This window comes from Hermetia illucens, chromosome 1 (assembly GCF_905115235.1).
Source record: "Hermetia illucens chromosome 1, iHerIll2.2.curated.20191125, whole genome shotgun sequence".
Lineage (NCBI taxonomy): Eukaryota > Metazoa > Arthropoda > Insecta > Diptera > Stratiomyidae > Hermetia > Hermetia illucens.
Window position 1 is genome coordinate 75,270,781 of NC_051849.1, and position 24,524 is coordinate 75,295,304.

At 41.7% G+C, this 24,524-nt stretch overlaps 1 protein-coding gene and 1 long non-coding RNA gene across 3 annotated transcripts in view; one reads left to right on the forward strand and one right to left on the reverse strand.

Annotated features, from left to right (window-relative positions):
* LOC119647289 overlaps positions 1-24,524 on the forward strand; it is a 751,009-nt gene that overhangs the window by 169,401 nt on the left and 557,084 nt on the right. The gene's annotated exons all lie outside the window — the stretch shown is intronic.
* Positions 10,797-11,260, reverse strand: LOC119647293. Its single transcript, XR_005248839.1, has 2 exons — positions 11,065-11,260; positions 10,797-11,010 (listed from the first exon to the last, which is right to left on the reverse strand). It is a non-coding gene; the product is annotated as an uncharacterized LOC119647293 (long non-coding RNA).

Genomic DNA, 24,524 nt, shown 5'->3' on the forward strand with positions numbered 1-24,524 from the left:
CTAGGACATACTGCTGTATTAGCCTCTGTTGAAATTACCACTATGGGGATTTGAAACTCAGAATCGGCAAAATTTAGAAGTTGTTAAGGAGTAATGACGTTAGGAGAGGAAGTTTTTACGCACTGCCCTTGGGTGGAAGACTATTAACTGTTCAAGGATATCTATGCTTCGGGAAGTATTGAGTATGATGTCTCCAGAAACAAATGTCTTACAGAAGGTCGCAGTTCAAATGTCACTGGTGGCAGTGGGATTTGTATCGTGATTTGATGTCAACATACCTAAATTTCTGGTAAAACCTCCTTGCCGGAAACATGTGGTTTACGAAGTTTCAACCCCGTTGTTGCAGCGGTAGTTTGGTTGCCTACTGGGGAGTAGTCGCCTTCTGGGCATAGTAACATCGTGTGCTTCCGTCCCCCATTTGGTGTTTTGGGTAACTTCTTCCCTATTCGTACCGTCCAGGGATATATCGTACTTAAACGCCGCGAAGAACGTGTCTCCCATAAGAGCTTTCCCCTTCTATGATTTTCCCGACTCGCATCCAGAACCAAAATGTACAGCACTTGCTCATACTCGGCAAGTGTAGCGCTGGGTGGAGCATATCAACTATATATGTGGATTCCCTTCCCTTTGCAATGATAAATCCATCTTCCGGATGCTCCATTATTAAAGGTTCATTCCTCGCATGCCCATGATTCGCTAATTATGGCCACATCTGTGTCTTTCTCCCGAATAGTTTGCACGAGGAGGTGTCGCTGCGATTGGCAGTGGTTGAGGTTGATTTATGTTAACCTCATCTGCGATTTGTGTAGACGACTCTCCTGTGTTATAGGTACCTTTTGTTATCTTCAAAGTACTCATGGTCCACACCCTTCTTCCTTCGCACAGTTAACGATTTAGGTCACCTCCACAGTCCTTGTGATATGGCATTCCACTCCACATGTTCTGCATTGTTTCGACTTGTCATTTGAACATGCCCTCGTATTGAAACCAAAGCCAAAGAATCCAAGGCAGTGCGTCAATGCCACCTGCTCCCTAAGCTGACACATGACCCAGTTTGTTCTTACTCCCCCTATTGCTAACAATTTGAAAGGAAGAGTGGTTATCGCGATTTGTAAGCTTTCCTAGCGGCTTCGTCACTGATTCTTGGAGTCCGACGAAGTTGAGCCGCTTTGCCAAGTCATTTTTGTAGACTATAGTGCTCTGCCACCTGCTAGCATTTGTTTCCACTTCTTGTTGTAAGGACGTTCCAATTTGGCTTAAGAATTTATCCGCGAGTCCATACTTGGATTTTCTGAACTCTAACAGAAGGTCTTCCGGAGTCCACAATGTGCCTTCACTCTCCTGAGAATGTCAGTGTATGATTCCCTATCACGCTTGGGGTTGACGATAATATCCAGTCTTATCATCCTCCAATCTCTCCTTTTCCGAGGTTTGTTCAGGCTTTCACATCCTCCTCATATATTCCCTTTTTCCGGATTTGTATCCACGTGAGTTTCACCGGCACCTTCAGCATCCTCCTCACGTCCTTCATTTTTTGGGGGGCTAAGTCCATTTTTCTCCTCGGGGTTTTGTTGTCATGTTGATTCGTTTAATCCTTCTCGCAGCTTCTTCCCCAGTTTCTTCTCTATTGTGTTTTGGGTGATCGTCGCTTGTATCATCTGGCTCACATTTTTGCTCGACACCTTCACCCCTCTTTCATCCTGGGCCATGCCGTACGCCAACCCAATGCCGCTTATCATGGCCCTTATATGCTGATGAACATTCCGGGCATTCCAATGAGCTCCATGTTTTTGTCACCTAGTGCATAAAGGCAGGTCGTCATTGGTCGCCGCCTCTTACCTCTGTTGGGTGGTTTGGCGTCAGGCTTCTTCCTTTGCGTGACTTCTCGCTACAAAGTACCCTTCCCTCCTCTACTGGAGTTAGCACTTTTAACCGCGGGGTATTGTGCCTGTCTGGGTGAGCTTCTTCTAAACGGTTGCGTCGGTTTAACAGTTTAAGGTTCCCCCCCCCCCCCCGCTCTTAATATTTGATGCAACAACGGCCAAGGTTCCCATTACTGAGACAACTGTAGTAGTTAAATGTCAACGTTCAGGAGCGCGCTTTCCTACTCCCAAAAACTATCGGTAGTGGAAACCCTGAACTGTAACTTTACTTCTCCATGTTTGGTTTTGTTTCTGGTAAGACTTTATAGAAAGAACTACTAAAAGTAATCGTTCACTGGTTTGAAATTGGTTACTTTGTGCTGTACATTGGTTACTTTGTCTTGATGCCTGGATGCGCTAAGTCGTGGACCGCGTGGAACACTTTCTTCCGAAGGGTGCCGGAATGTATGGTCGAGGTCGCTTTTTCGAGTATTCGCAGCAGAGAGAGAGGTTCGAGTCGAAGATGGCCAGCTGCCGAAATTTGTATTTGGGATTCGATTTGAGGCTCTGAAGTAGCGCCTTGGCAATAGCCGAAAAGTCGAGTGAGGCGAGGATGTTAACCTCGGAGACACGAGATAAAGTGTCAGCAACTATGTTGTCCTTGCCGGACACGTGCTTTATGTCAGACGTGAACTGGCTTATAAAGCTGAGGTGTCGAAGCTGACGAGGGGACGCTTTGTCGGGCTTTTGTTTCAAAGCATACGTGAGAGTCTTATGGGCTGTGAACACTGTGAACGGCCTGCCTTCTAGAGAGCAGAGGAAGTATTTGATGATCAAGAATGTGGCGAGCAGTTCACGATCGTTGGTACTGTAGTTCCATTGAGTGGAGTTCAACTGCTTAGAGAACAAATTCAACGGCTGCCAGACCTGATTCACCTTTTGGTGCTGCGATGTCAGAGGCATCAACAAAAATGGCTAGGGGTGCATCTTGTAGAGGAAATGCCAAGAGTGTAGCGTCGGCCAGTTGTTGATGGGATTTGTGAAACGCACGGACAGCCTCTTCAGACCACACGATCTCCCGTGTGTCCTTTGTTTTGGGGCCAGACAAGTACGCGTTCAAAGCGGGCTGGTGTTGGGCGGCCTTAGGCAGGAATCGACGATAGAAGTTTAGCATGCCCAAGAACTTCCTCAACTCCTTCAGTGTCTTCGGGCGCGGGAAACTTGTAATTGCTTGCACCTCGTCTGAGTCGGGCTGTATTCCTTCAGGAGAAATGGAGTGGCCGAGGAATCTCACCTGTGTTTGGAGGAACTTGCATTTCTCAACGTTTCGGACTAACCCGACCTGAAGGAGATGTTGAAAAATGCACTCGAGATTAGCTAAGAGCTCAGATTCAGTGGAAGAAGCGACCAAAACATCATCCAAGTATACGAAACAGAAATCTAGGTTTCGCAGGACTGAGTGAATGAACCTTTGAAAGGTTTGCGCCGCATCGCACAATCGGAAAGTCATCCGGGTGAACTCGAAGGGTCCAAAGGGTGTGCATACTGTCTTCTGTCTTTGGTATGTCTTCTGGAGCTATAGGGATTTCATGATAAGCCTTGGCTAAGTCAAAGGTCGAAAAGATGCGGCAATTTGCGAGATGATGCGCAAAGTCGTGGATGAGTGGAATTGAATATCGCTGTTTGGCTTAGGGACCATATGGAGTGGGGAAGGCCAACAGCTGTTTGAAGGTCTTTAGATATGTACACTTCCTAGTCTGCACCAGGCCGAGTTTTTCTTTGAGAGTTGTTATAGCTCGTAGTTTGTAGTCACGATATCGAATACTTCCATTTTACCAACGTTTGGTTTAGCTAGGATTGAATCACTATAAATTATGCTTGTAAGTTTCGGTAGCGGTCTCAGGTTGCACCTTGCTCGCATGGCGGTTCACACTTTCTCCGTCGAAGCCTGGAGAAGAAGAGATCGGTTGGTTTCCCACGCGGTCCCTTCGTCTTCAACCAACGGCGCCTTTTTACCGCTAGCTCTCCACTCCTGTGGCGAGTTCTAAAACGTGTGAAGCGCGCCGGTGACGTCATCTATCCGCTCGCATTCGCAACATTCGAAATAAATTTCGAATACTGCCAATCCTGCTGCGCCACAACTTATTGCTTGTATGCATTCTTTACTACAAAAGCGACACCGAACCCCTTTTCGACCCGTGAGAATTATAGAGAGAGACCATCATGAATTTCATAAGCGACTTTATGTTCACACTTTTTACTCTTCTCCCTCTCATTCCAAATACCAAAAGGGTAATCCTATTTCCTTCGCCGAAGTCATTTCCATTGATTGAATTCGTTTAGTACACGTTCATTACACAAAACCTAATAAAAAGAATACAGTCGCGGACCCAATCTTAAATAACTAAGTAACAAATCGAAAAAGTTTTTTACTTAGATCATCCAATTTGCATTTTATTCTCTCTTAACACCCGAAATAGAAGTTTCCGATTTTCTCTTAATTACAATCTGCACGCCAGACTTTTTGTTTCTCATTACTCACTATCAAGATAATCTTCAACTTACTTTCATCTAATCCGATTTAACCTATTCCATGATGACTAATCCAAATCAGTCTGCTCTTACTAATCGTACATCGTTTTCCGATTCCCCCCAAGGACGGGCTTTCAGCACGGACTAATTAAGGAAATCATTGAAGCCGAAGTTGGGGTGAAATTAAGTGAAAGTCAAAAGACGAGATATCCACGGCTCACCTTGCCGTGTAGTGGCTAAGATGTTGGAACGTAAGATTCTGCACCTTATGCGTAACGATTGGCCGATAATGGCGAAGCAATATGTTAGTAAGCTGAAGTGATTTCAGGGGGAAATCCTTCTTTATGCCTGGGTTACCATTGGCACTTTATGAAATGTTATGAAATCGTAAGCACCTGCGGAAGAGATCACATTAAATTGAGTTATTGAGTATTTCGTAGAATTGAAAGAAAGAATTTGTTAAGTAAATGGATGAAAGTATCTGATTTTCATTAGATTCACGGTCCTTTTTTCTAAAGGTGTCATGAATCAAAGTTAAAGGATACTTCATTGTATGAACGACACAATAGAAAGCTGAGAGCACCTTATTCATTGGAAAAGACGCCTTTCAAATTACCTTTGCAATGCAATGGAAGGCTTTTCCCCAAAAGCCAAGCCCCTACGGTATAGGGTTGCAGCCGGTCAAATAAATTGAAAGCATTCATTCTTTTCAATCGACAATACCTGAATCTACAACAAGAAAACATAGTCTGCTGCCTCCTCTCAACATCAGAATCCTCAGAGGTAATTAATCTCCTGCAATTTTTCGTAAAGTTCAAGGTTGACCTTCCTTTGATTCCCGTCAATCTGCCACAGCAGAAAGGCAGCAATTGGACTATTCGTTCATTTTTCGGTTAAACGCACAACATTAAATGTTCGAGTTTGTTAAAAGACTCACTTTTATCAGCGTTATCTTTTATTTACTTTTAATTATTACAATCCTATTAATGGATCGAAAAGACCTTCTGATGGTTCAGCAAATTAGGCTTCTACGTGGCACTGAATCAGCTTCTTTTGAAGAACCAAACACATCTGGGCTGCAAATGAAAAAGGGACGAAACTTTGTATGAATTCACATTTACCTTTTTGACTAACCACAATTTAAATTCAATCCAATTTAATTTACGAATGAAATATCATTTCAAGGAGAATCTAAAATGATGTGACCATTCTAAGCAAAATGAATCGTTTGTGAAACTCACGTTCATTTCAATTTATTGGAATTTTGAATTCGTTGAAGTTAAAGTTAAAAAGTTAGTAACATGCTATTATCATTGAAATTTCAATTGTAGTCAATCTACTCATTAACCCAGATACTACTATCGAAGGACAATGTTGGGCGAGTTTGAAAAAGGGAAAGGCCAAAAGTTGGTAAATCAAAACAAGATTTATCTTCCAGTAATTAGTGATGTCAGCTCGTTTAGAGTGGGTTTGATACTTCTGTAGGACGTAGGTTTGTTCCAGGTGGGATCGGGAAGTTATTAACTTGTCATATACTGTATCAAGCCGTCGCAGTTTCGGCCATCCTGTGGTTCGTTTCTCATTGACTTCAGCTAAGCCCGGCTTAGCTAGTGAACTTTCATCAGCGCGGTGCAATGCGATATAAGTTGCGGATTTGATCATAGCGCGTTGTGTCAGTGATCGGTTCATCGATTCACTGTTTGACTGTCTGCCTTTTTTAAAAAGTTAGAATTCTTCAAAAACCACTCCTCGAGTTTATTTTAGGTTCTCTCTTGCACGAATCTTCAACGGTGGAACAACGAATATTCTAGATACACTGGGACTCCATCACAGTTTGGACAATCGGATGAGCTTTATAGTTTAAACCTGTATAGGTACACAATAAACTGCCTGAGATAATATCTCTCATTAATCCAATCATTCCATCTCTCAAATCACTGCTTGACGGTAGACATCAGATTGTGTGTTCGCCGACCTTCTCCCCAGTGTTCCCAGTGTCCTTGAAATCTATTTACAGATCGCTCACTTAGCTTTGTATATAATCGTCATCCCAGCTTCTTCTGTATTTTAGCAATTGTGAATGAAACCGTAAAGCACTATGCTGTCCGGACTCACGCTCTTTTTCTGCGTTTGATTTAGATTCCTTCCCTTCATCGCAAATCTTGGTCATCACATGCTTTGCGTTCTCCAGTATTCAACCGCATACAGAATAATTCAGCGAATCGTCCAGCTCAAAACCGTTTACTTTGTGCTTGTAGCAACCACAGTGTGCTGTGAGTAACTGGGTAATGTCGTAGTTGGCTTCTCCGTGTTTCCATTTAAACCATGCCCTAATGTTGGAAATGAACCGACCCTTCGAGGACTGGTCTCATATATCTTGCGACTAGTACCTTGTCGCATTCCTGCGTTCTGTGCGCCCATCGATAGTCTTTCTCGGTACATGGCACTCATCCGTTAGAATGTCGATTGGAATCGCACTACAAACCTGGTGCCCTCTGATAAAGTCTTCAAGGACCTCCGTCTATCCAGGTGAAGAAGAATAGATGGCATTATTTCTGCGATAAGCAATTTTCCACTGTACCGCAACATTTTTCCAAGTGCTGCGGTAGTACCAACTGCCTCTTGACATGCTTACTCTAAGTGCTTCCTAAAGTTCAGCTTGGGATCAACTACCATTCCAGGTGTTTGGTAGCCGACATAGACCATATGTCCAACGACTTCACTTTCAGGCTATATTTCTGTTTACGGGTTGTTATTTTGTTTCTTCATATACCATGGTCAGCCCTACCTTTTCCAGCCAAGTCTCTATTGCTCTCCCGTCTCTATGAAATAGACTTCGACATTATTTGGGTGCTTTGATGTAACGGCCGCAGCCAAGTCATCGGAAATGCCGATAATCATAGCCTGCAATAGTATAGAAAGCACAACTTTGTCATTATACGTGACATTCTGCGTTAGGTAACCCAGTACCCAGTTCTGTGATCCTAGATGTATACCGTGACCTTATCACATTCCGCATCATTCCTGCGAGAGTCATATGTTCCATGAACGCTATGTTGCTTATATTTTACACGTACTGTTTATAATTAAGTTTCGTGTCAGTTATTCCTCCGAAGTATTTGATGACCAGCTTGAAAGTAATGTTATGATTCCCAACTTAATGCGGGCCTAATTTTTTTACACTGATTGGTGATGAGGATCACTTCAGCTTTTCCTCCGCAAAATCACACCGCCTTGCGGTCAAAGGGTGCTATAGGTCCAACGGCGAAACATGTATTGGTACCCACCATTGAACACAAAACCTGGGAAACGCCTACTGAACTCACACCAACAGTCCCACTACCAATATCTAACTCCACCTCCAGAGAAAGGTGAAGGTGAGTCTCCCGCACCTAAAAACGGGACAAATTGTATCAACTGGTCCTTCAGGTTGGATGGTAAATGGATGCCGCAATAACCGCAGTCAACAGATGTCCTGGAGATGAAGCATCAACAAATGATATTCACAATTACCTGAAGAACGTTATCATAAATACGGCCAAAAACATACTTGGCTCCAGCTGTAAAAGGAGTCGGAATGGCTGGTTTGACGATGAATGTAAGCTAGCAACGAAATGGAAGAATGGTGCATACCGAGTAATGTTGCATTCTCAAAGGGCTCGGACACGCGCAGAGACTTATCACGAACTCCAGCGAGCGAAGAAGCGACTTCACAGACGGAAGAAGGAAGCTTGGCAGAATCAACAGGTCTGTGAACTAGAAAAGTACTGGAAGCCACCGCGCCAGGTACGGAACTTTTACCAACAAGTCAGCAGGATGAAGTCTTATACACTTCGATGCTCATCCTGCCGTTGTTGGAAGCCTGACCCACTGAAGATGACGAAAAAATGCTGCCAGCACCAAGTATAGAAGAAACAGTCCGTGCAATTCATCGGCTTGAAAATCATATGTCGCCGAACGCCGATGGAATTACAGCCGAACTGGCCAACTGGCTCAACAACTTGTGCTCAAGGTGTGGGACAACGAATCAATGCCTGACGGCTGGCAACGAGGCATTATCTATTGAATACATAAAAAGGGAGATATCACACAGTGCAACAATTATAGAGATATCTATAAGATATGCTCTGCTATCTAACTGGGTCAGATAACCCCATACGCCTAGAACATCATTGGTCCATATCAAAATGACTTCAGTCCGGGCAAATTAGCAACGGATAGATAGACTGCAAGCAATGGAAAAACTGTTGGCATATGGACATCAACCGCATCGATTTTAAAGTCGCCTATGACAGCATAGCCAGGGTAAAACTATACACGACTATGAAAGAATTCGCATTCCAGTCGAAATTCATAAGACTGACCCAGACCGTGCGAGGCCAGGTAAAAGCAGCAGGATCACTCTCGAGAGCATTCAACATCAACAAGGTATAAAAGGTATACGAATAGGTGATGCTCTATCATGTGTCCTAAAGAGGACAAAGTCTGGCCCTATAAAATAATCCGCGATGCAGATGTTAATGCGAGAAGCACCGTCCTCTTCAAGTCCACCCAACTACTGGCCTACGCTGACGATATCGAGATTATGGGAAGAACAACCCGAGATGTACAGTTTACTTTCATCCAGATCGAGCAGCCGGCGCGAGATTTTGGGCTACACATCAATGAAGGCAAGGCGGAGTACATGGTGGCTACGTTAGCGCCAAAAATGAACCAACCAACGACATCGAATCGCAAGGGTCAAACGGGAATAATAAGGATAGGAGACTACAACTTTGAGACTGCTGATAACTTCTCCTATCTATGATTCAAAATCAAAACCGATAACAGCTAAGACGATGAAATCCGCACACGGCTGTTCCAGTATCTTTGTTGACTGCGGCTGTTGTGGCATGCAACTCCCTGTTATAGGTGTTACAGAGGGCTGTGTTGTGGATGACTTCACTGTTAACTCTCACCTGATTGTCAGAGGGGATTCTGGGTAGTATTGTTATTCGAGCTCCGGGCACCATTTCAACTAGGGTTGACTAGAGTTTTGAGCCTATATTGCCCCCTCCCCCAAAATATTCTGACATTCATCAAGGCTGAGAGTTGGCGACGTTCGATCAGCACGTGGTCAATTTGGTTGAAAGTGGCCCCGTCTGGAGAGGCCCACATTTGTTTGTGGACCGCTTTCCGCGCAAACAGCCAACAACCATTTCGTGTGACGCTGCTAATTGAATAATCCGCAGTCCGTTATCATTTGTATTTTAATGTAAACCAAGGGAGCCAACGTATCGCCTGAATACGGGCCCCTTCCCTACTTTACTGTTAAAATCCCCAAGTATGATTTTGATATCATATCTAGGACAGGCTTCGTTCTACTGCCTCGTAGAAGGTATCCTTCTCCGACTCTGCAATCTCTTCTGTAGGGGCGTGAACGTTAATGAGGCTTATATTTCTAAATGTGCCTCGCAATGTCTCGCAAGCGCAGACTGCATAGCCGTTCGCTTATGTTTTCAAAGCCGATAACAGCAGGATGACCGCTATAATATATGGTGTAGTGGCTCTTCTCCAGGAAACCGGTCCCTGCCCAACGCATCTCCTGTAACGCTGTTACATCAGCCCTATATTGGGACAGGGTACCGGCTAACTGCTTATCTGCTTCATCTCTGTACAGGGAGTGCACGTTCTATGAGAAAATGCGCAAATCGTTATTCCATTGTCGTTGCCGGGTTCGTCGTTGTAAAATCCGTCCAGTCCAAGGCTCCTGTTGTGGCTTCGTAACAAGTTGTTTTCCGTGTAGGGTTGTCAGCCCTACCCAACCCCCAACCTGGAGGACCAGTTGGTATAATTTGTCCCGTTTTTAGGCGCGGGAGACTCGCCTTCATCCTTCTCCATCTGTAGCTTTTCGTTAAGAAAGAACTCCCAGCGGTCACCACGTGGAGGTGGAGATAGGGGTTGGTAGTAGAACTGTTGGTGTTTCCCAGGTTTTATGCTTCATCGTGGGTACCAATCCACGTTTCGCCCTACGACCTATACTATCCTTTGACCACCTTTATCATCATTTGCTGAGTCTTTAAGAACCTAGAATTATCATAAATTCACCTAATTCAGGGCAATGTTTTCAGACATGGGCTTCTTCAAATCATAAGAATATTACATTCTCAAGAGGATGACCATGGAAAATTGAATTTCATTCGGGTGATTTCCCAACTTGAAGCAACCTAAACACTATAGATCACAAACGGGTTTTATGCAATGTGATTCAAATCCCAAAATACTTCTAAATATTCTGAAATCGTCTACCAACCGCGGTGGTACATTTATAAAAAGGTTTAGACTAAAATAGGACAAGTTACTTACACACATATTAAAATCCCCAACAGTTGTTACCTATATTTAGAAATAAGGCAGCGAACATTCACATATCTACTTCTGACTTTATTCAAAGCATTCCCTCGCGCTATCTTATCGCATTAAGTACGATATAAATTGGACACTTAAAGTTATAAGGTTAACCTCAGCAAGTCCAATTCTCTATCGTATTCGCCTTTCCCTCGACATGACACTATGAAAAAGTATTCCTGTTCTATGAATAATGAAGGTGGAAGTCATGCTTGCTTGACGTACTAACCTGAAAAGATATAAGATTACAATCGTTTAGGCGTCAGTAGTTGAAGAGGATAACCGGATGGCCATTCTTGATTTCACTTTACGAGTCGTAGTAAATATCCCGTAAAAGATAATTTTGTCAATTTCACTTTATTTTTTCAGCGATCTACCAGGAAAATGTTAGAAACAGCATACGTTCATACTTGCAAAACTGGGTAGGGAAACTTTCAATTAAAAAAGTTATAGTAATCGAGATAATGGCATAAAGTCGCCGCTCTCTCGATTGTCCGAAATCTCAATGTGCGACAACACAGATAAAAATAGTGTTATTCGTATACTACTGAATATTCGACCTTGTAAGGTGTAGCTTTTCAGTATTGATGACACCAAGCATTCTCTTCCTCCCCTGCTTTAGTGGGAGTAATTTCCAATTTGGGTCTGAATGGAATTAGATCAATCAGATGGCTCACCGCGAACAATGAAAGATAGGAAGTTCGAGCTGATGGTAGTGACCGATTTGATGAAAGCATTTTACGTCTTTGTCAAGAGCGAACAAAATATAGGTGCATGCACCAATGACCATCGACATCAGTATCATAATCTACAAATGTAACACTACCTGGATCAAATTTATTGTCGGCACTGACTAAATTTTTGCCTTATTTAATTTGCACATATTTTTTCTAAACCACAAGTTATAGCCACAGCATTTTGATGTTAGGATCAAAGTTCAATTCTCATACTCGTGGTGTAGGGCAGATCTTAGAAAAGATTGCTTTATGAATACGAGCACTTTGCAAGCATCCTTCAAAAAAGTACGTAGTATGTATTTGACATAACCCTTCAATACTTACTTTTTCTGACTTGGAAAAGGTGTATCGGGGACTTCCGATTGGTTTACCTTTCCTTATAACACTATTTCGTTCACTTCAAGCTTCTTTCGTTACCAAGAGCGGAAGCCACAAGATACTTTGCAAACATCCTAGCTGCAATAAAAAGATTGAGTCGATTGGTTGCTTTGAGTTTGAACTTGTTATATTAAGACTGTCATCGATAAGATTCTGAAGCATTTAAAAAACATCATTATAGTTAGCAATAGAGGAAAAGGATTTTCCTCTCCATAGCAACCTGTTTCATTTTGTAGAAATTTGCCGAATACAGCAGATTATAATATGATGAAAACTATAAAACGCCTGTATTGCCTGGAGGTTACTTTCAAACCATTTTTGAAAAAATTGACATATGGAAATTTTAGGTGGAAGTCATGCAGAACAGAAAAGTCAGCTCATCTTTACCTTCTCTCTCTTCAGCCTTCTGAGGCGGTAATTTATGCACACCAGAATTAATCAATTTTTAAGGTTTTATATGAAACAAAACCTTATTAGAATCGATTCGACGTCTGTCTGTCTGTCAAACCCAATTTATTCAGAAACGGCTAGACGGATTGTCATTGGTGAGAGCAAGTGGTCTGTTGTTACCTTTACATACAGTAAGTGGAGCGATTTTGTGTTAAGTTTAAGGAGGCTTCCCATACATGTGAATAGAAGGTTCAAATTTTTTTTTCGCCATGTGGGGTACCAAACGAAAAGGTTCAATTAGTACTATTCGAAACTGGTCTCATATTTGATATCGGGTGAATCGTAGGAGAGTGACGGCTGAAAATATGACCCCCAAAAAGTGTAACAGGTCTCGTTCTCAGAACATATCCAACAGAAAAATCTGAAAAAAATCACAGTGGTGTGTCTAAACGAAATTTAGACCTCATGACACAGCCCGTTTCGAAACCTGTACAAATAAATTTAATAATAGTATATTAGCATGTTTTAGAAATGTATCATGTCTGAGTGTAATTCTGCGGTATTTATAACGATTAAATTATTTAAAATAATAAAAACTTCTTTTTCCTATAGCACTGATGAAGGGAACAAGTGGTTCCCGAAATATTGGTTTTTGCAAAATATAAATCAAAACTAGCGAATTGGAAAAACAAGTTTTTATTATTTTAAATTATTGCAAAATATGGCATACGCATAAAGAAAGGAAATTCGATGTCTGATGTCTGAAACACGCATCTGACAAAAGTGAAGAAGAAGAAGAACATGTGTTTGCTTTCAAGTGCTTTTTCTTCACAAAACAATTCTTCAGGTTTGAAAATATCTTTCAGTTTTATATGTACATACTTTTTTGTCTACACCTGCAGCGTCTTTTAATTTTCTTCTTGAATCCGACCGGATACTACCATTTCGACACAAAAAAAACTTTTTCGCATTTGAGAATGCAGATATTCTTCTTGCTTTTCTTCAGTCTTTGTCCCGTTCGCAAGCGGGGTCGGCTCGTCGTGGTCGGTTTCGCCATTTGCCTCTATTGAATGCCTGATCTGGGTGCAATCTCGAGGCTTTTAAATCCCCATCCAGCGTATCAAGCCACCGTTGTTTCGGTCTCCCTTTTGGTCGTTCACCATCGACTTCGATGTTCAGAAAAATCTTGGCAAGTGAATTCTCGTTAGCATGAATTGCATGGCCACACCGTCGAAGACGCCTCTCTCCCAATTTTTCGACAATCGGTGCAACCCCATAACGATCGCGGATATCCTCATTTCGGATGTGATCGAAACGTGTCACGCCACTAGTCCAACGCAACATCTTCGTCTTCATTACCAAAAGAGGCCGTTGATTGTCTTTTATATTCGACCAACACAACCATAGAGAGCGATATTTAAATCGCTTCTGGGCAGATCGCTGGCGCTCACAAAATTCAGCTTGGTTTAGGTTCAATCTGAGACCGTGTTGCATGAGGCGATCATTCCATTTTTGAGCAAGTAGCTCGAGATTATTTCTGGTATCAGATGCTAGGAAAACATCACCCGCATAAAACAGTGTGTAGGGCGCTAGACGCTGGATATGTTGTGTGACGGTGTCCATAACAAGAACAAAGGGGTGGTGAGAGGGACACGAACAGAGACGCTAAGCGGTTTTGATACGCCCGCCACACTTTCGGATCGTGGTAGAGTAGTTGAACCCAGAGCACGAGTTCTTCTGGCACTAAGTGTTGGCGTGAAGCATACGAGATGTGTTCGTGTGGGACACGATCAAACGCTTTCTCTAGATCCAGAAAGGCAATGTGAAGAGAGCGATGCTTCTCACGGTGTTTCTCCATGAGTAACCGCGCAGCGTGTATTGCGTCAGTAGTTCGCAGTTCTTGAATCCGGCTTGATTTACGGTTATTTCAATGATTTCGCAAATACGGTTGTCAAGAATGCGTTCAAAAATCTTCATGGTATGGGAAAGTAACCGGATCGGAGGGTAATTTGAACATTCTTCTCGACTACCTTTCTTTTTCTATATCGGAACAGTGATAATTTCCTACCAGTCAGATGGAGTTCTTCGTTCCTGCCATTCGGAAAGTAACCGAATCGGACGGTAATTTGAACATTCTGCTGGACTACTTTCTTTTTCCCATATTGGTGCGGTGGTACTTTCTTGCCAGTCAGATGGTGTTCTTCCTTCCTGAATAACCCGATTAAAGAATTCACTAAGCCACAATGTTGGGTCCCAGCTCTTCGCTTTCCAAAGCTCAGATGCGATGTCGTCAGGTCCTGTAGCTTTCGCCAATTTCATTCGTTTTATTGCCTCCACGACTTCAGTTGCACTGACAGTTAAGTCCTTGAGGGTTTTACGTGAACACCTGTCTGGAAGACTTAATCCCGCGGTCTTCTTAGGACACAGATTGATTTTGTGACCACAATCAAAGCCCCGCTAAGACAAGCAACAACGGTACCAGTCTATACCAAGTGCATGTCTTAGAATTCGTTCTGGTGGATGCAAGACTTACCTAAACCTCCACCGAACTAAGGAGTACGGCACCCGCGTTGAAACGTAACACCACGCCGAGGCCCGAAGGTTTCTTCTCGCTTGAGCATAACCACAACCCCCATGAAACTCCCACTAGAGGGCCCAGCTGTACTCACATTCAACGGGAGTTGAAATCTGCTCAAAGTATTCTCGCCATCTATTCGTTCCTGCTCGACGGTTGGTATTCACCCAAAAGAATTCGTATTCGTGCTCGTAAATATGAATACGTTATATATTTATTCACTTTCCGACGTGAAAATATAGCCGTGGTCGTATTCATTTGCATAAATATCAAAAGGTTGACTTTTACATAGAAAATCTTCGTACGAATTTATTCGTATTCGTATTTACAAATAAAAATACGCCCAACACTCATCACAGTGGAGTACTTATGACATGGGTTCCATCCTTGCTGCGGCTGCAGATTTTGCCATATTATTAAATAAACTAAAATCTAGTAATAACCAAAAATCGCAAATAAATAATCTGTTTGGATCCTTAGCATATATCCTTTAGTAACTAAAATTGTGAGAATTGTTACTATTATTGGCTCTTCACGAGAACGGGGGAACTCTTTGTCTCTAGCGTACACGAACGCGATAGCTTCCCTGATTACCCCGCCTAATTCGTTGCCTCAAACCACTTTTCCTCCACAGGCGTAGCTGAAGGTTTGCGTTTGGTCAACTCGAAAACCTCCGATTTCAGTGAAACTCTGAGAGCTTTATATTATTCCGGACATTTGAGCATGAAATTGGCTAGCAAAGTGAAATATTCGTTTCTCTAGTTTGAGCCTACCCAGTACAAATGGTTGACAAGTAACATAAATATAGCACTATAAAGTTTACAATACTTATGTTCTTATATTTCTAAAACCCTCCACGAATTTTTGTGTGAAAATTGCCCTCTGATGTATCATTTCTCAAGTACACTACACCCATAAGCAGAAGATGCGTCATATATTGCCTCACATAACATGAAATATTTTCTCACACATTTGCTTCATAAGCATCCCCACACTTAAAAACGCTGAATTGAGGATACAAAGTCATCCCTTAGAATAAACTTCAATCAATTCCGTTGAAATCATGTCAGTCAGAATGCTTTTAGTGAAAGGGGAATCAACAAAATGCTTGCCGACATTTGGACTACAACATGGCAAGGACTCGCTTGCTTTCGACGTCCATTACACTGGAAAACTTCGTATCGTTTGCTATTGATGTTGACTCAATTTTATCAGTTATATGGAGACTGACATACTTTTTTGCTTTTCCGTTGAAATTTATTTTCCTGAAAAGCCGTCGTCGTAAAGCTGTTTGAGGAGATATGTTGCTGCAAACAAGGAATATTTGGATAGTGTGAGTGGTGTTCCTGTGATCTGAAAGTATTGAGAATGGGATCAGCAGAAGAAAAGTTTTAGATTTGTTCAGAAAATGTATGCCATGCTCTTTAAGGCTATCGTTTCTCCGGACAATATATGTGTACATATGAATGCGTTCATTACCTCAGGAAACAAGCGACGAAAGAACCTCCCGTGGCACTTTTCACGACCCTTAGTGAATTTATATTCAAGTATTTATTAACACAAAATATTGCCAAGAATTTTAATTTACGAATGAACTTCTTCCACGTTGCCAAACAAGTGAATAACGCGCTTTATGCTTCGATCAAATTCGTTATTGTGCTCTGGAATGTCATGGAACTGTTGCCTTTTCATATTCCTCATATATATATATATTATATATAGATGCAAATGTATTAATTCAAGCACCTCTTGAAGCAAACTGTAAAAATCCTATTTCAACTTAGTAGCTTAGTAGCTTATGATTATTTGGGTTCGATAGTGCTATAGTGGGTTATAGTGTACCTTCTGATCATAGTATCTCAAGCAGGCCTATAACCGTTAGGAACTTTAGTATGTTCCCTACTTTCAGATCTTTCAGCTTTGCATCTGGTATTAAGTGTTCTCCCAGATGCCTCGACCTACTTTGCACAAGTGCCGGACAGTGTCCCAGGACGTATATAGAGGTTTCGTCATACTCCTCACAAAACCTGCAGGCAGTGTCCGTAGATATCCCTAGCTTCCCTAAGTGATAGTTCAGCCGACAATGAGCAGTGAGAATTCCCACTATGATTTGGAGGTTCTGTTTGGGGAAGTTTAAGCAATCGTTTGTGCGTATGGGTTTGTATCCTCCAATAAGCACCCTGGACTGCTCCATCCCTGTTAGGCCCGCCCAGTATAGTTCCCTAAACCGCTCCTCTTCATTTCTTCGATTCATAGCCATGAAATCGTTTCCGATTCCACAAAAGGGTTCTGGCCCATGTAAAGGCGTCCCTGCTCCCTTCTTGGCTAGTTCGTCCGCTGCCTCGTTGTCTTCCAACCCAGCATGGCCTGGAACCGAAAGTATTCAGACCTTGTTGGACGAGTCGAGTGTATTCAGTCTCTCAAGGCATTCCTCCACCAGTTTAGAGTTCACCTGGTTGGACCTAAGTGCTTTGATTGCTGTTTGGCTATCGGTGAGAATAGCTATGTTCTGCCCCCTGTAGTTCCTTTGCAGATTAAAGGAGGCACATTTGTCTATGGCGTATGTTTCCGCCTGGAATATGCTATTGTTCCTCCCATTGATTTAAAGAACATTTTCCTTGGAGCAATGGCGCCGGCACCCGCTTCCTCTGCTGTGAGGGATCCGTCAGTGTACCAAGTAATCAGTTGCTGGTTTAAGACGTATGTCGCAGCCACGTTGTCCCAATTTGCCTTGTTACTCCTGTCATGCAGTTATGTGAGCCTCTAACTCACCGAAAGCACCTCCGTCTTTTCACTGCCTCCACGGGACTGCTATAAATAAACATTTCATCACGGAGCTGCGGCTCATTGTGGGTCTCTCCTTTTCTTCGAATTTTTCCTGCTTCAGCTCCTTTACAACATGAACTTCACAATACTTACGAATGGCCGTGTGATCGCCTCCAGTGTTGTTTGGTGTCAAATACAGCATGCTCCGTATTCTCGGCTACATTAACACATCTTGGGCAGCGTGATGACGCGTCGTAACCAAATCGTTGTAGTTAAGCTCGATAACCGCCATATTTACTGAAGAACTGCGTTAGCTTGCAGTTTAACTCCCGGTGGCAGCTTTCAATCAATTTTTGAATGATGCGGCGATTTATCCCACCCCTTTTTAACGTTTTGTTTGCAAAACAAAACCTTATCAAAATCGGTTTAATGTCTATCTGTCTTTTTAAGGTTTTGTGTGAAACAAAACCTTATTAGAATCGAGTCGGTGTCTGTCTGTCCGTCTGTCCGTCTGTCCGTCTGTCTGTCTGTCTGTCTGTCTGTCACACCCGATTTATTCGGAAACGACTAGACCGATTGTCACGAAAATTGGTGAGAGTATGTAATCTGGTGATCCCTTTACATGCAATAAGTGGCGCCATCTTGTGTTAAGTTTAAGGGGGGCTCCCCATACATGTGAATGGAGGGTGCAAATTTTTTTTTCACAGAATGTAGCCATGTAGGGTATCAAATGAAAGGTCTCAATTAGTACTTTTCGAATCTGGTTCAATATTTGATAGTAGATGAAACATAGGGGAGTGAGGGTTCAAAATATGACCCACAAAAAGTGTAACAGGTCTCGTTCTCAGAACCTATCCAACCGAAAAATCTGAAAAAAATCACAGTGGTGTATCTCTACGAAATCTAGGCCTCAAAATATATCCGGTTCCGATATCTGCACAAATAAAGTTAATAATAGTATATTTCCACATTTTAGAAATTTACCCGGCACCCCCCTCATGTTTATCCCAGAAGTACAAAATTTGGAATACGTATAATGAAGAACTTAATGCACAGTTTGGTCAAGTTTAAAGAAAATCCAACTATTATTAACAAAGTTATAGGAAGTGAAACTTTACAATTTTTTGTGAATTTCGTGCACTCTACAACCCGCATGACGTCATCACCACATATCAATTCGTCAATACCACAACGAAATGAGTTCTTATGAATGGGGTCGCAAAGAATTATTCTGTTTTAGTTTTTTAGTTATCTGCCAACCAGACATGTGTGTATGTAGGTATATAATAGATGCGTGCTAATGAACTTTGCGGGTAGTGCCTAATTCAAATAGATATAAGAAGTAAATCGGAAATATGGGTACGATCAATTTATATACGTGCATATATGTGTATAGTATTCGGTAATAGGCAGTTTGTTTGTTTAGGGTGAGCGTGATATCTACGGCTGTAATAAGTAGGTATGTCTCGTAGTTTCGAAAAATATGAAGGATTATGTTGGATTTGTAGCTATATACGGACAGAAAAATGTGCGTTGAAGTTTCTCACATAAGATGAACACAAAACCTTTATACCGGAAGAGCGAGCTTCCGGTATTCCGACTTGTTTTTGTTTCTTTTTGATCTTTGGAAGAAAGATTCAAAACCTACTGTTGGCTTCTGCCATGCAGTTATGTGAGACTCCTACTCACTAATACCACCCCCTTCTTCTTTCACTCTCCCCACGGGATTGCTATAAGCATTGCATCGCGGGGCTGGATCAGTTCTTAACTGCGGCGCATTATTGTTCGCTCCCTTTTTTGCTTTCTTCGCAATTCTTCATGCCTTAGCTGTTGATGACTCATTTTCAGCTCAATTACCACTTGATTCCAAGCCTCCGTTGATTCCAACATAAACTCCACTAAATTTTCAGGTGTTAAACGCCTGTCTGCGATCGCCTCCAGCCTAGTTTGGTGTACGCTAAACCTTGGGCACTCATACAACATGCTCCGCATTCTCGGCCACGTTACCACATCTTGGCAGCATGGTGACTCGTCGTGTCCAAATCGATATAGATAAGCCCGATAACCTCCATGTCCAATTAAAAACTGTATTAGCTCGTAGCTTAGTTCCCCGTGGCTCCTTTCAATCCATCTTCGAATGTGTGGAATGTTACGATAGGTCCAACGTCCAGTTTGTGCCTCGTTCCATCTCTTTTGCCATTTTGCGATGGATTCCCGCCGTGCGAGTTGCCGTCGAAGTACAATAGACCGATTACATACATTTTGTCGTAGAGACGCCGACCTTCATCCGCCAAGATGTCTGTGGGGATTGTCCCTGCCAGTACATATGCTGCTTCTTCTAATGTCGTTCGATAAGTACTGCATACCCGGAGTGCACTTAGTCGATACGCCATTCCTAGTTTTCCGCAGTTTGATTTGTTTTCCAGAACGGTTGCCCAAACTGGAGCGGCGTCTGTCCATCTGTCTGTCTGCCTGTCTCTCTGTCTGTCTGCCACACGCACTTTTCTCAGAAACGGCTATACCGATTAGCACGAAATTAGGTAAGAAGGTGGGAACTGTGGACCCCCAGACATGCAATGAGTGATATCCTTCTACGTTGAGATTTAGGAGGGGTCCCCATACATGTAAAAGGGGGTGTAAAACTTTTTTCACCGAATATAGTCACCTGGGGTATCAAATGAAAGGTCTCGATTAGTACTTTTCGAAACCAGTTTTATTTTTGAGATTTATTAGAAAGGCAGGGCGTTGGAGGGGTGGAAAGTGATGATTTTTTTAACGGACCCATTCTCAGAAACTACCCAACCGAAAAATCTGAAAAAAATAATGGAGCTGCCTCTATATGGTGTCCAGGTCTCAAAATACTCTCCATATCAATATCCGTTCAAATTAAGTTAATAATGGTATATTACTATATTTTTGAGGAAATTGAGTAAACCCCAGTTAAGTGTATCCCAGAGTTATAAAAGTTGGTAGTAGTATAAAATATAATATGAAGCATATTATCCGCAAGTTTGATCAAAATCATACTATTAGTAACAAAGCTACAGTAGTTCAAAGTTGACTTTACCGTGGAAATTTACTGCAACTGAATATCTAAAGTGGGTAGTCAGACATGCTAAATGCATATACATAACGTCCTGCGTACAAATGGACGCTGGAATGTTGCAACTAAAGATATTTCTTTGGTCCCTACCCTCTAGTTGCCTGTGCTACAATTACATCAAATTGCTTTTTGCAACCTCGTAATCTCACTAATTTGTTATGAATTGTTGAGTTTTAGGAAGCAAATAATCCTAATCGCGCAATGAGAAAGGATGGAAATTTCTCTGGACGACTACCTGATTTATCCTACATTTGGTCCCTCCCTGCAGTTATATAATATAATTTGAGCATGAACCAAATTCGCTATCGTAAGTTATCCATTACAGCCAAGATGTTTGTTTCAATGTTTAACGAAATATTTTTAATAGCAGCATCGTCCTGTGTTCTCTCCATTCTTTTTTTCTTACGTTGCATATGCTTTCAGTGAACTCTTCCTTTGTCTAACTGCTTTCACATAAAGTTATGACAGTGCTCTAAGGCAGTACGATTGCATTTCACCAAACGTTCTCTCGTCTTTTAGTCACGTTGTATCTATCCTTAAATTACCTTCGGAAAACGATATCATAAAATGAGCAGATGCTTGACTGATTTTTGTACCATTGTATTTGCATAATCACATAAACACGGAGTGCCAGCTGGAGAGTTCCATGCGATGTTGAACGAAATCGATAGTCCTATAATATTTGGAGCTCCTTTTCTACATCGTTTCACAAGGATCTAAGCAAGAATTATAGTAGATATTTTCAATTCCTCTTGGGTTCGATGAAACGTTGCTGCATCGGCAGCAGTCAACGGTAGCCAGATTATAATAGAGTTGACTATGTAAAATTTTTATAGATTAAAGTTCGTTTCAAAGACGACACACACATATGTATGTGCAATTGATATATACCAGACGGGTAGATACATGGGTAGAAAGATGAACATCTTGAATTTTGTAAATGGTTCATACACAGATATACTCATAAGTTTTTTTTCAACAGTAGAAAGTGGAATCCTTCACAAAAAGTGTCCCATTGTCGTAAATTTCTCAAAGTTCCTTTCCCCGAACTTCAAATCATTTTCAATCTGACTTATATCCCCGGAGCACATATTGTTGAAAACTGAAACCCTTGAAACTAGAACAGGACTAGAACAAAATTTTTGAAACCCGATAGCAACCAACGGGAGTTTATGATGAAGAACATTTCACTGGCTCTTGAGTAACGTAGTTACCATCGTCCGAATGTACTCCATTTTACTTGAACGAAAGATTCCCAATTGAAAAAGGACTACTGGAATCCTCACCATATTTTTACAGCTGAATATACTCGAAAATCGCCATTCAGCACATTCAGGACACATGAAGGCAGATCAAATATTTTCTCATGGAGAACTCCCAGTTGTTGCTTCATTTGAATACCCGACATAAGTGGTGTTGTCATCGCAACAATATACACATCGTAAGGATATTTCATATGGATGAATGAGAATGTTTTTCAATCGCTTCCCAGCCTTTCATCCCTAAAAGGATGCATATGTTCAAATAAATCTGGAACCCGTTACAAAAGCACTTTCCTTTAAACTTGTCGTCGTCCTTTATATTTACATCGACCAATATCTGTCCTGTGGGTTGATACGCAAATACAAGTCAATAGCATATATGGTAGGAATTATCTGTTTTTCAGCAAATTGAATTGATAGAGGATGAAACACACGTTTAAGCTCTCTGGATCCATATATTGTTTATGGTGAATGTACTGTTTCTATAGAGAATATCAGACTAGAAAATAAGGCGGCGGCTTTAGCAAGTGCCCATTCTCGATGTTTTGAATATTTATTTTCATCCTACGAAGTATGGCTTATTCCTGAAGATCCGTAAATAGATTTAAGGTAAATTAGAGACAGTCTCGAATGTACGTTCGATTTTTTCTCGGCCTTCCAGGAAATAAAATTTCACAGTGAAGTTTGAATAGCGAAGAAAGTTTCTACAGGTGAGGCTATTTTACTTCAATATTAATTTAAAACTGATTTAAACCTTTTACCATTTTTTACTCAAACATATATTTATTCGTAAATGAAAGACCTCACAATCTCAAAATATACTTGTATATACAGTAGAGGAAGCGGTTGCCCTGGTCATTGGTCCTAGGAAAACGTACTTGAAGCCAATGGGAAAGCACATTAGCATATTCCATGCGGAATTATACGCCATAGACAAATGTGCCCCCTTTAATCTCCAAAGGAACTACAGGGGGCAGAACATTGTCATTCTCACTGACAACCAAGCAGCGGTCGATACACTTAGGTCCAACCAGGTGAACTCTAAACTAGTATGGAAATACCTTGAGGTCTGGATACTCTGAGATCCAGGTTATGTTGGGTTGAAAGGCAATGAGGTAGCATTCGAACTGGCCACGAAGGGAACAGGGACGCCTTTACCTGGGCCAGATTCCTTCTGTGGAATCGGAAAAGGGTTCGTGGGGGTTCGACATTAAAGAATGAAGAGCAACGATTTTGGGAACTATACTGGACGAGCCTACCAGGAATGGAGTAGTCGAGGGTGCTTATTTGGGGATACGAACCCAAGCGCACAAAAGAGTGTTTAAATCCTATCAAGAAAAACCTCTGGGTAGTGAGCATTCTCACTGGTCACCACCGACTAAATTATCACCTAGGTAAGCTAGGGATATCTAAGGACACTGTCTGCAGTTTCTGCACGGAGTGTGTCGAAACGTATATACCCGTTCTCGGACAGCATTCGGTACTGTTGCAAAGTAGGTCGAAGCACCTGGGGGAATATTTAATACCAGATGCAAAGTTGAAAGACTTGGAAGTAGGGAAAATACTAAAATTCCTAACAGTTATAGGCTTGCATGACATAGTTAATAGGCATACTATAATCAGTAAAACAGAAACAATAGTTCTTTCAGACCGCATTCCAACTTCTTCTTAACAGTGTAGCTTCTCCTTAGCAGCTAATCTAATCAAAGATTATAACTGTAGAACATAAACTAATAAAATTCCTTTATATTGTTTATAGTTGATGTATGGTACCTAGATGAAAGATTACCAAACACCTCCAACCGCTGAAGTCGGTTTATTGAAAGGTTGGTTTAGGAGTAGAAGGTAGAGTAGTAAAAAGTTTTCAATTTTTATTTGTTTACTCTATTTACTCCCTCCTTCACTGCTTAGCTACGCACTGAAGAATATATGTAGCTCGCGAAATAAGTGCTTATTTGCACAAATAAAAAAATTTGCTTGTAAAGGAGAAGCTATGGGTTCAAGTTCTACAAACACTTTACAAACATCGGTAACGATAGCTAATTATATTTATTATTTTTATTTTCTGAGTTGTCACAATTTCGGCAGATGCCTGATTTTACCTAATACTAACACTAGATGTCAAAGATATAGGCTCGGACGATTATACCTGTTTGAAATATAGAAGAAAATTGGTCCCGAACTCTTTCTGACATTGAGCACATATACAGAACGGTTTGAACATGGCTGTGTGGAGTCCCAGGAAAGCAATCATCATTTTGGTTACAATACCTGCAGCTGACAGCTTCATGGGAACTGCAACCACTTTCTCGAGAATTAATGCCCGGCAAAGGGCAAAGGACCCCCAAAGTCCACCCCAATATTCTTTCGCTTCCGTTACCGAAAACTGGATTGTCTGGACGCTCTGCTGGAATTGATTGAGTAGTCTCGAAAAGCTCCGCTGGTTCCTCGCGTGCGTTGCATTCTGGGCGCATTTGAAGTGAGTTTTTCCATTCCATCGTAACCGTACGACAGATAGTTTCTGCTTTAGTG